The 10202-nt window shown below is 45.4% G+C and overlaps 1 long non-coding RNA gene across 1 annotated transcript in view; it reads left to right on the top strand.

Moving 5' to 3' along the window:
* The window catches only part of LOC146359933 (uncharacterized), a 33647-nt gene extending 25357 nt beyond the window's left edge, over window positions 1–8290 (top strand). Inside the window, exons 2-3 of the long non-coding RNA XR_014786858.1 lie at window positions 4883–5017; window positions 6846–8290. This is a non-coding gene — a long non-coding RNA (uncharacterized LOC146359933). The remainder of the gene's footprint in view (window positions 1–4882; window positions 5018–6845) is intronic.
* Window positions 8291–10202: the final 1912 nt, after the last annotated feature.

The raw sequence follows: 10202 nt of genomic DNA on the forward strand, positions 1-10202 counted from the left end.
AAAGTTCAATTTTGGTCTCATCAGACCAGAGAACCTTTTTCCAGATGTTTGCTGTGTCTCCCACATGCCTTCTGGCAAAATCTGAACAGGATTTGATATGGGTTTTTTTCAGCAATGGCTTTCTTCTCACCACTCTTCCATAAAGCCCAGCTTTGTGGAACATCTGGGTGATAGTTGTCCCATGGATGGTTTCTCCCATCTCAGCTGTGGATCTCTCCAGCACCTTCAGAGTTACCATTGGCCTCTTGGTTGCTTCTCTAATGCCCTCCTTACCCGGTCACTGAGTTTTGGTGGATGGCCTTCTCTAGGCAGAGTCGCAGTTGTGCCATATTCTTTCCATTTTGTAATAATGGATTTAACAGTGCTTCAGGTGGATGTTCCTATTTGGGGATAGTTTTTTATAACCCAATCCTGATTGGTGCTTCTCCAGAACTTTATCCTGGACTTGTTTTGATAGCTCCTTGGTCTTCATGATACTGTTTGCTTAGATATGCTCTCCAACAAACTCTGGGGCCTTTGAGAAATCTGAGATGCATAGGGAAGATGCATAGGGATGCATAGGGATCTCGTTAACCTGAGATCATGTGGCACTTGAATTGCACAGGTGGACTCCATTCAACTAATTATGTGATTTCTGAAAGCTGCTGGTTGCACCAGAACTTATTTAGGGGTGTCACTGCAAAGGGGGTGAATACTTATGCAATCCAGACTTTTTGATTATTTATTTGTAAATCATTTTGTAAAATATGTAGATTTTTCCCCCCACTTTGACATTATGGATTATTTTGTTTGGATCAGTGACAAGAAATCCTAATTAAATCCATTTTAATTCCAGGTTGTAACACAACAAAATATGGAAAAGTCAAAGGGGGGTGAATACTTATTCAAGGCACTGTGTAACAGGTGGGCTGCCACACTAGGAAGAAACTCAGGCCAAGAATCCAGTGAGAACCTTATACAGTAGCCTCACCCAGCTTGGTGCCTTCCAGATGTGTTGGACTGCAACTCCCATCATCCCCAACCATGTCCAACACATCTGGAGGTGTCAGGTTTGGGAAGGCAGAAACAGAGAAAAGTCTGCTTGCACTGTTTTCCTTATTCCTAATTGCAGTTGTTTCCTGAATCCCATACAAGACTACAGAGGGGTAAAACTGACTAGACTGGATCACAAGAGCTTCTGGGCTAGTTATAGTCAGCCCTGGGGCGGGGGGATTAAATATTCTTGTGTAGTGGAGCATCTTAAGTGAAAGAGGAAGCTTTGTGCTTGCTCCCCGGCTTGCAAAAGAGCTATGTGAATTGTTATGTAGATATGTTCCTATTCTTTCATGTACTAAAAAAAAAAAAGCATTTTTAAAGTTCCGGAAACAATTCCAAAAATGATCAGGGCATATGCAGGGGCAGTCACAGCACAGGTAGAGCTTAAAGTGCTATAAAAACTTGCAAGGCCAGTTTGGCCAGAGATGAAGGGTCAGATGAGATGTTGTGGCAGCATAACCTGTATCTCACAAGATGGGTTGTGTTGAACTTGTATAGCATGTGTGTGGGGTGGAAGGGCGGGATGTTAAAGTGCATGACTTAGGACAAAAGTACTTGGAAGACTGCCTGTCTCCATATGTACCTACCTGAACATTCAAATCTTCAGCAAAGGGCCCCCACCATCAGAGGCTACCAGAAATAGGGCCTTCTTAGTAGTGGTATCCCAATTGTGCAATGCTTTCCCTAGAGAAGTTTGTCTAACTAACTGTCTTTTCAGCACCAGGCCAACCCCTTTTTAGTTTCCCAAGATTTTTGGATACAATTTTAATCTTGCTGGCTGTTCTATGCTGTTTTTGTGATCTTGCAGGCTTTAATTTTGTTTAGGTTTTGTTTACATTTACATTTTAATTGTTTTATACTGTCTTCTAAACTGCCCTGGGGATATGATTGAAGTGCTATCTAAAAATAATTAATAAATAACATAAATAAGTAGCTGTTTGTGACCTTATTTCCATGGGAACGGTCTGTGATGTCACCAAACAGTAATTAGAGGAAAGAACAAGTGAAACAAGTCCATCAGTATGGAAAGGGAGATCAAGTAAAGCTAATCTTGTATAATCTTCAGCTCCAGGAATAAAAGAATGTGGTTTTGCCTGGCATAGATGGGGACAAGAAGATTGGTTTAAGACAACTCTTTCCTTCTATGGAAAGAATGCAAATTCACATTGGGGGAAATCTTATTTCCTTTTCAAGAAGGCTGATTAATCCTGCTTCAGTTTTTGTTGATTCATACAGTGTTCCAAGAATTTTCACCTGAACTACTAATTTTCACTTGAACACAGTTAGACTACTGTGGGAAAGAAACAGGACTTTGCAACAAAGCATTTTGTGATTTGCAGTGTAAGGTAAAACAGTGCCAAGAGCTATGACTTACAGTCTTGGCAAGCTACAGTTTTGATGTCAGCTGGAATTATCAGTTTTATGCTTTATTTTCAGTAGTCTGACTATATTGCTTCTTTTCAGAGCTGACCCTACCATCAGGCAGTGGAGGCTGGGGACTGGGGCAGTGGCAGTAGAGAAACCCCCTCCCCCCTGGTGTTTTCCCCCAGAGCCACCTAAGCTAGTCTGCTGCCCTCAAGTGTAGTGGAGGATGCTGTCCTGTTGCCAGTGTTAATGTAAAACTCAACTGCCAATCTGGTTGGACTGTGTATGGAAAACAGAGCATTGTGCCCTTCACCTCAGGCTGCAAAATGGGGCATGTTTTTGTTTTAGTTTCGTAGGCTTTGCCTGGGGATTCATCTGACGGCACCTTCTTCTCAACAGAGGTAGCAGAAACCTGCTCGGTTTCATGCTTAAGGAGAGCGCTATCTTGCTCTAATCCAATTGCTTTTGGGGCATCACGAGAGCAGCAATGCTTTAGCCATCTCTTTCAGGCGGTACGAATGTATGGCATGTTGATCAGGAGCAGGACTTAAGATGCCATCTGGGATGTACCTGCTATTTGGGGTACATTCAGGTACATATCGCACAAATGCACACAAACATACTTGCAGGCACAGGTCTGATGCATGGACTGGTGCATACATTAAGGGCACAATCCTGACTGGGGTATGCTGGGAGTTGTAGGACTTTTTTTTGTCTAAACCTGCTTAGGATTGCACCCCAATGCACTAAAACATTGGTCTCTTCCAATAATGCCACAATTCCGTCCTTTTTTCCCCTTCTTTCTTTCAGATGGGGGCAAAGCTGTGATGGCACTGGCAATACAAAGAAAGGGGCATTAAACAGCTAGACTGTTCTGAAAAGCGCACATCCGTACCGACATAGGCTTATGCATGCGTAGGATTATGCCAAAATAATTGAGAAGAACCCAATTTTAAACAACAACACCCCCCCGCCCAGTGCCTGCAACAAATCAGACTGTGCTTTCACTGGTGTGTTAGTAGATTCCTTTCACCGGCAGTCCGGGAAGGCTTAGCATGGAAATGTGGAAATGTCAATGATGTCAGTCCCACGGCCGTCAATGTCTGATTCTCTGCATGCAGCTCAAACCGAGGGGGGATGAGCTGAATGAAGCCATGTATAAGTTCATATGCAATGTAAAAAGACTTCTTGTTCTGGGCATACACTGCCTGCTCAATCCAGTTCTGTTTAAATGCCCATTCTTTTGCATTGGCATCCCCTCCCCCCCCCTTTTCTCTGAATGAAAAGGGGGATGCAATAATGACATATTTATTAAAAAACAGAGAGGGAGAAAGAGCAAGAACTTCAGACCCAGCTGCAGCACAGAAATGTCTGAAGGGAAATGCAAGAGCACATGGCTCTTTGTTAAGGTTGCCTTGGCTATAGAATATGGCAGATGAAACATTTTGCTTTGAGTGTGTCTCCTTTGGTCATATGGATGGACTTCTGGAAGCTCTTTTAAGGTGGTTCCTGTCACTATATCCTTCTAGCTCTTTGACTGAGCAGTGATTCCACCGGATGGGACCGCCTCCCCGCTTGCCCCTTGGCGCTCTAATCCCTGCTTACACCAGGCTAGGGCACTCGGTCAGAACACATGAGCTGTGCAAGGCCTTTGGCAGAGTGTCAGGCAGTCCTCCCTTTTGAGGTAATGGAGACTTTAAATTTAGCACATCTCTTTGGACGGCGATTCCAATTCGTACCAACTTTTAAGAAACAGATATACTTTTGTCTTCCTAGGGCCTGCCTCTTTCCTCTTCCTACCTCCAACCCTTCACTAGATATATTCCACACAGGAGGCTATTATTCCTCCTTGCTGCTCAAAGTACTGCTCAAAGTACTTTGCTGCTCAAAGTATATGTCCTAGGGATATTCATCCGTATAACAAGTGTGATATATTGTACCACACTTGTGGCAGTGAAGCCTAGCAGCGGGTGCAGCAGGGAGATGGGAGAAGAGAGACACTGAAATTTGGGCCTAGTTCTGAAGCGCTCCACCTGTGTCTGGTTTGTGTCACTTCAGATTGTGGGGGAAGAGGGAGAGACTCACATGATTGAACATGTCTCCATAACAAAAACCAAAGAACAAACATGGTCTCCATGCCAGACCACATAAAAAATTGAGGGCAAAACTACAGGTGACATTAAACGTGTCCCCAGTGAAGTCTGGTGCTCCGATGTCAGTGACGCAGTGAATCCGCTCCAGGTTTCAGTTAGAACCAGTCAGAACTCTAAAGGACCTATCCAGGGACCATAGTGCATGGGAAGGGGTTAATCCTTTCCTCCTCCACTGTTGTCTAGATGAAGACCCCCTCCCAGCTGCCATTAGTTTTGGGAGAGAAGCTTCTCTTGGCACCAAAAACAGCTTAAGGGGAAACTCATTGGGACCGCAGTAGAGGGGGAAATGTTAAACCGTCCTTCCCCTCACACCACTGTCCTGATTCTAGGCACCTGTTGGTCCTGATAAATTCAGAGGGGCGTACATCTGAGTAAAGATGCCTAGGATATGGTTGGGACAGCGCAATCCTGTGCCTGTTTGCTTGGAAGCAAGTCCCACAGCATTCCATGGGGCATACTCCCAGGTAAGTACACTGGGGGTTGCAGCTTAAGGGCATAATCCTATGCATGTTTAGAGACAAAGAAGTCCTACAACTCCCAGCATGCGCCAGCCAGCTATGATGGCTGGGGAACGCTGGGAGTTGTAGGACTTTTTTTCTGTCAAATCATACATAGGATTGCACTCTAAATCTCTCTTGGGGCATGAGATTTTGGAGAGAAGGGGCGGGAAACAGAAAGAACAGAGAAAGGGAGAAGAGACACAGGACAGAACAAAGAGAGAGAAACAGAATCACAGGGATTAGGTAACCTTGAGGCAAAGACTGTGTGTGCCCTGGAATTTACCAGAGCCTTAGCAGCAGGCCTCAAATATGTGTATATTCTCTCACAGAGACCATAGCTAGAGCAGCTTTCCCCAATCTGCTGCTTTCCAGCTGTGTTGGACTACAATTCCCATAATCCCCAGTCCCCTTGGAGGGCATCAGGTTGGGGATGGCTGGACTAGGGTGATGGGTTTGGAAGTGGGAGATCCGAAGCCCATGTTTAGCCATGGTGCTGCTCAGACGGTAACCATGGACAAATCACTGCCTCTCTCTCAACCTAACTTACTTCTCATTGCAAAGGTGAATACAATAATATCATGACGTGCTTCATGGAAAGAATTCTGTGTTTAGAAATCAGGCAGGAGTCTCTCCACATAGTTACAGCTCTAATCTCATGAGTCAGTATAGTTGTTATTTCCTAATTCAAGCTCCGAGCAGGACGTGCCCCAAGGTTATCCCTTCTAGTTCCCCATTAAGGTTTTCCCAGTTGCAAAGCACCCACTCACAAGTGCATTTAAGGGATGAGCTTGTGCATGTTACGGTATAGCTGCCTTGAGTGCCACTTTCTTAGTAGAAAGGTGGAGTCCAAATCAATAAATAATACCATATAGCAGGGGTGGAGAACCTCAGGCCCGGAAGCCAAATCCGGCTGTCCTGGGGTCCCAGTCTGGCCCTTCAGGCTTTCCCCAGATGGCCCCAACCCCTTTTTCCCAACCACCAATCATTTGGTAGTTTCCTGGCTCTATTAAGGCTGAGTTAACTGGCAGTAAGACCTCTACGCTGAAATGTGCTGGCATTTTTGGCCCCACACCATTTGCCTTTGGCCACACCCCTTTTGCCTTCAGTCCCCACCCACCACTGGAATGTGGCCCTGGGGAGCTTCTCTGAAATGGAATGCGGCCTTCAAGCTAAAAGAGGTTCTGCACCCCTGGTATACAGGCATACTGACTGAGGGTGAGAGTTATGCAGATAGCTGGCTTGATTCTCAACAGCTGCCCTTAAGTCCCAGGCTTGTTGCAGCATCTGCTTTTCAAGACCAGATAAGGGAATGGGGGGAGGTGCTGATCTCTGAAAGGGTCTCAATAGGGCAATGACCCATTTAGGGCACTGTGGTTTCTCCCTGGGGGCAGGGCCAGCCCAAGACATTTTGGACAAGATGGCACCCCGCTTCCGTTCCATATATGAAAGCCAACCAAACTGGCAGCTGATCTTACTTCAATACCTGTGACAGGGCAGCATCCTCCACTGCACCAGAGGGCAGCAGGCTAGATTAGGTGGCACAGGGCAGGTTGCATGGCAGCACCACTCTATCCTCCAACAACTCGCCACTGCTGCCTACCTCCCAGCATCTGCCGCCTGAAGCAGCTGCCTCACTCTGCCTAATGGTAGGGCCAGCCCTGCTTAGGGTGAAGGCAGACATTCTTAAGTGTGGTGGACATTGTTTGAAGATAGGGTATGCACCTACCCTGAAAACAAATGCCTCAGAATGTAGCAAGTGTGTATTCAAACGCTTGCCTCTCTTCACCCACAGGAAGACTCCTACATGTGGCACTGAGCCAGAAGTACCATATATAGCCAGAGCTTTCTTCTGCCATAATCTCAGCATAGTCTGGTTGTTGTACATGAACTGGGAACTGTTCCACAGAGAAAAGCACTGTTCCTGCTCCATTGGGAGAATTCTGTCCTCTGAGGAATCTTCTGGCCCATGGACCACCCATTAGACAAGGAAAACCAAACATCCAATTCAAAACTGCCAAGTCAGCCAGATGTCTTCTGTGCAAGTTTTATTACTCCGGCATGGCCTGGTGAATTGAATTAGAGGAAACCCAGCGACTGGAGATTTACAGCTTGTTGGGAGAAGTGATAACTGACCATTTAAGTACTAAAGGCCCAGCAAACATTTAAGTACTAAAGGCCCAGCAAACGCAACTGAATAGACCCTGAAAATCAGTTTTCCAGAGCCAGCAGAAATAGGAAAGCTTGGTTCACCTTCCCATTCTGTACCATGAACTCACTGTATGGCAGTGGGCATACCTCATAGCCTTAGTTCCCCAACTGAATAAAGGAACAGTATCAGTCAGCGTGAATACAGTGTACAGCATTTTAAGACATTTTTAAAGTGCCAGATAAATTATTTGCAGTAATAAGCAAGGTCCTTCCCCAAACTCCATTAATAATGGAATGAACAACCTGTTCTACCAGATGTCTCCACCTTGGTGCCCTCCAGATGGGGGTGATGGAAGTTGTAGTCGAACACATCTGGAGTGCCCCAGGTTCGGGAAGGCTGTCTAACTCAGTCCCAAGGCACCTGGTCTGATTCTATAATGAGGGAAACTTGCTAAAACTCTCTCAGAATGCTGACATCTCTGGCACACCATAAGTCATGTGATGTGACAAGTTCCCCTCTTCTTAAACTCTGGCGAGAAACCTCCCAGTCTTTTATGATCAAAGATCTTTGGTGTTAGGACATGAAGGCATCTAAAAATCTAAAGGAAATGTGTGCATTCAGGTAGAAGGGATCTTGCAGTTGTCGCCATTAGTAAAAAATAGTAACCACCACCCAACTCACACGCCAAAAGGTGGAAGGACTGTTAATGTACAGACAGTGCTAATGTGGAAAGTCTGCAGGGCAAGACAAAACCAATTAAAAGTATTTTACTAGACATTAGTCAGTGCACACATATAAACTAAACATTTTGGCACCTGAGGCAGAAAAGCCAAATGGTGCCCACATCTGTTTGCAACCCTTCAGATGGCACCTGGACTGTGGTGCAACTAGGTAATTGCAGATCCTGGACTTAATGGGACTTTAGAAGGTCATGTGTTTGACTTCAGTTGTGAGGCACACAACTAACATTTCTCTTTCCCCCCGACCATGATTCTGTGCTTTACATCTGCTTCTACATTCCTGTGATGTTAAAAAAAAACCTAAAATAACCGCTTTATTTTGTTTTAATAAAAGCAGTACTTTCGAGCATGTGCAGCTTCACATTTTACTCACTTAATTCATCGCTCCATCGTGACTACGGGAATAAACTGGAACTTGCTTCTGCTGCCCTGCTGCCTTCATTGGATATTTCTATACGAGGCTTGTATCCCACACCTTTGCTGGGGCTACTGCTTCCAGATTTCTTTTCAGGATTAAGATCAGCTCCTTTAGATGTGCTTTTTCCTGGGGCATTCCTCTCTCTGCCTTTCTATGTTTTATTATACAGCCACTAGATGGTGCTGTGGTATAGCGGAATTGCACAATTACACAAGACTCTCATTCCGCCATTTCTAAATAATACCAGACTTTCCTTGTTAGGAAAAAAAAACCCTGTGATTGTGTAAAAACTTCAGTGAGTGAGCAATCACAAGCACACAATAAAAGCCTCATGTAGAAAGGTTCATTATGTGCCACTCTTCAGTCCCAAGATCCAGCCCTAGCTGCATCACTGAACCCGAAATTTACTGCTTAAGGAGGCTCCTTCATTAAACCAGGGTGCATATATGTCATTTCATCCTGTTATTCCAGATAAAGTCATCATCTAGTTATGGGACCAGGTGATATGAGGGACTGCCTTCTTCCCTATGCATCTGCTCACCTGCTACATTCATCACCAGTGGCCTTGTTCTGTCCCCTCTGCCTTCAGAGGCTCAAGTGGCTGGGAAACATAACAGGGCCTTCTTGGTAGCAGGGCCAAGCTTATGGAACTCCTTCCCATGCTTAGCTTGTCCTCTCTTGGCCATCAGGCACGAAGTGAAGGCGGTCTTGTTTTGCCAGACATTTGTTTGGTTTTAAATTAGTCTCCAACAGTTGAGGCTTGCTTTATGGTTGTTCCTGGATTGTTGTGTGTGTGTTTTAGCTCTTTATTATTAATTATTTTAATTAATTAAATACAATCTACCAGATGGTTCCTGTCTTGGAACCAGTCATACAGCTCATTACCATTCCAACCATAAATGTGTAATAAAAGGCCAAGGAAAACTACCCTTCAACTGCCCTTCAATCCATGTACAAAGCAACAGCTAGTGTATGTTAAGAGGTAATGTAACTGCTCCTGAAGGTGTGTGTGTAGAGAGGGAGCATGCACAGACACACATAGACATACTCCACCCAGAAGGAAGGAACAGATCAGGCTCAAAAAAGGGAAACGCAATTTTAGGTTGCATCAATAGACGTATAGTTTCAAAATCATGGGAAGTGATAGTTCCACTCTGCTCTGTGCTGATCAGATCTCAGTCCAACTCTGGAAGCCACACTTTGGAACGGATTGGGATAAACTGGAAAGAGTTCAGAGAAGGGCAACAAAGATGATCAAGGGACTAGAAATTAAGTCCTAGAAGGGAAGATGGAAGGAACTGGGTATGTTTAGTCTTGAGGAGAGAAGACTGAGGGGGGAATAGGATAGCACTTTTCAAGTACCTAATGGGCTGTCACACAGAAGAGGGCCGCAACCTGTTCTGTTATCATCCAAGACTGCATAGGACACAAAATAGTGGGCTTAAGTTACAGGAATGCAGATTTCAGTTGAACACCAAGAGAACTTCCCAGTGGTGAGAGCAGTCAGACAATGGAACCAACCGCCTAGAGAGGCAGTGGGCTCTCTGTTGCTGGAAGTAGTCAAGCAGAGATGGGGCAGCCATCTGCCGGGAATGCTTTAAACTGGATTCCAGCCCTGAGCAGGGGGCGGGCCCCGATGGCCCCTTCCAACTCCATGATTTCAGGCCAGGCAAAAGGCACAGACTTCCGAAACATAATCCTGCTCCTCTTTCTTCGAGTGTGCGTGTCCTATTCCCCCCGGTGCTCAGGTGGGGCTGGGGGATGGCAAATCAGTGGCTGAAGGTGCAAAAGAGGGGCAAACGGAGCCAGAGTTCTGAAAAGCCACAAGGAGAACCAGGAGTC

This window comes from Heloderma suspectum, chromosome 1 (assembly GCF_057233095.1).
Source record: "Heloderma suspectum isolate Gila_16-S chromosome 1, 16-S_ref, whole genome shotgun sequence".
In the NCBI taxonomy this organism is placed as follows: domain Eukaryota; kingdom Metazoa; phylum Chordata; class Lepidosauria; order Squamata; family Helodermatidae; genus Heloderma; species Heloderma suspectum.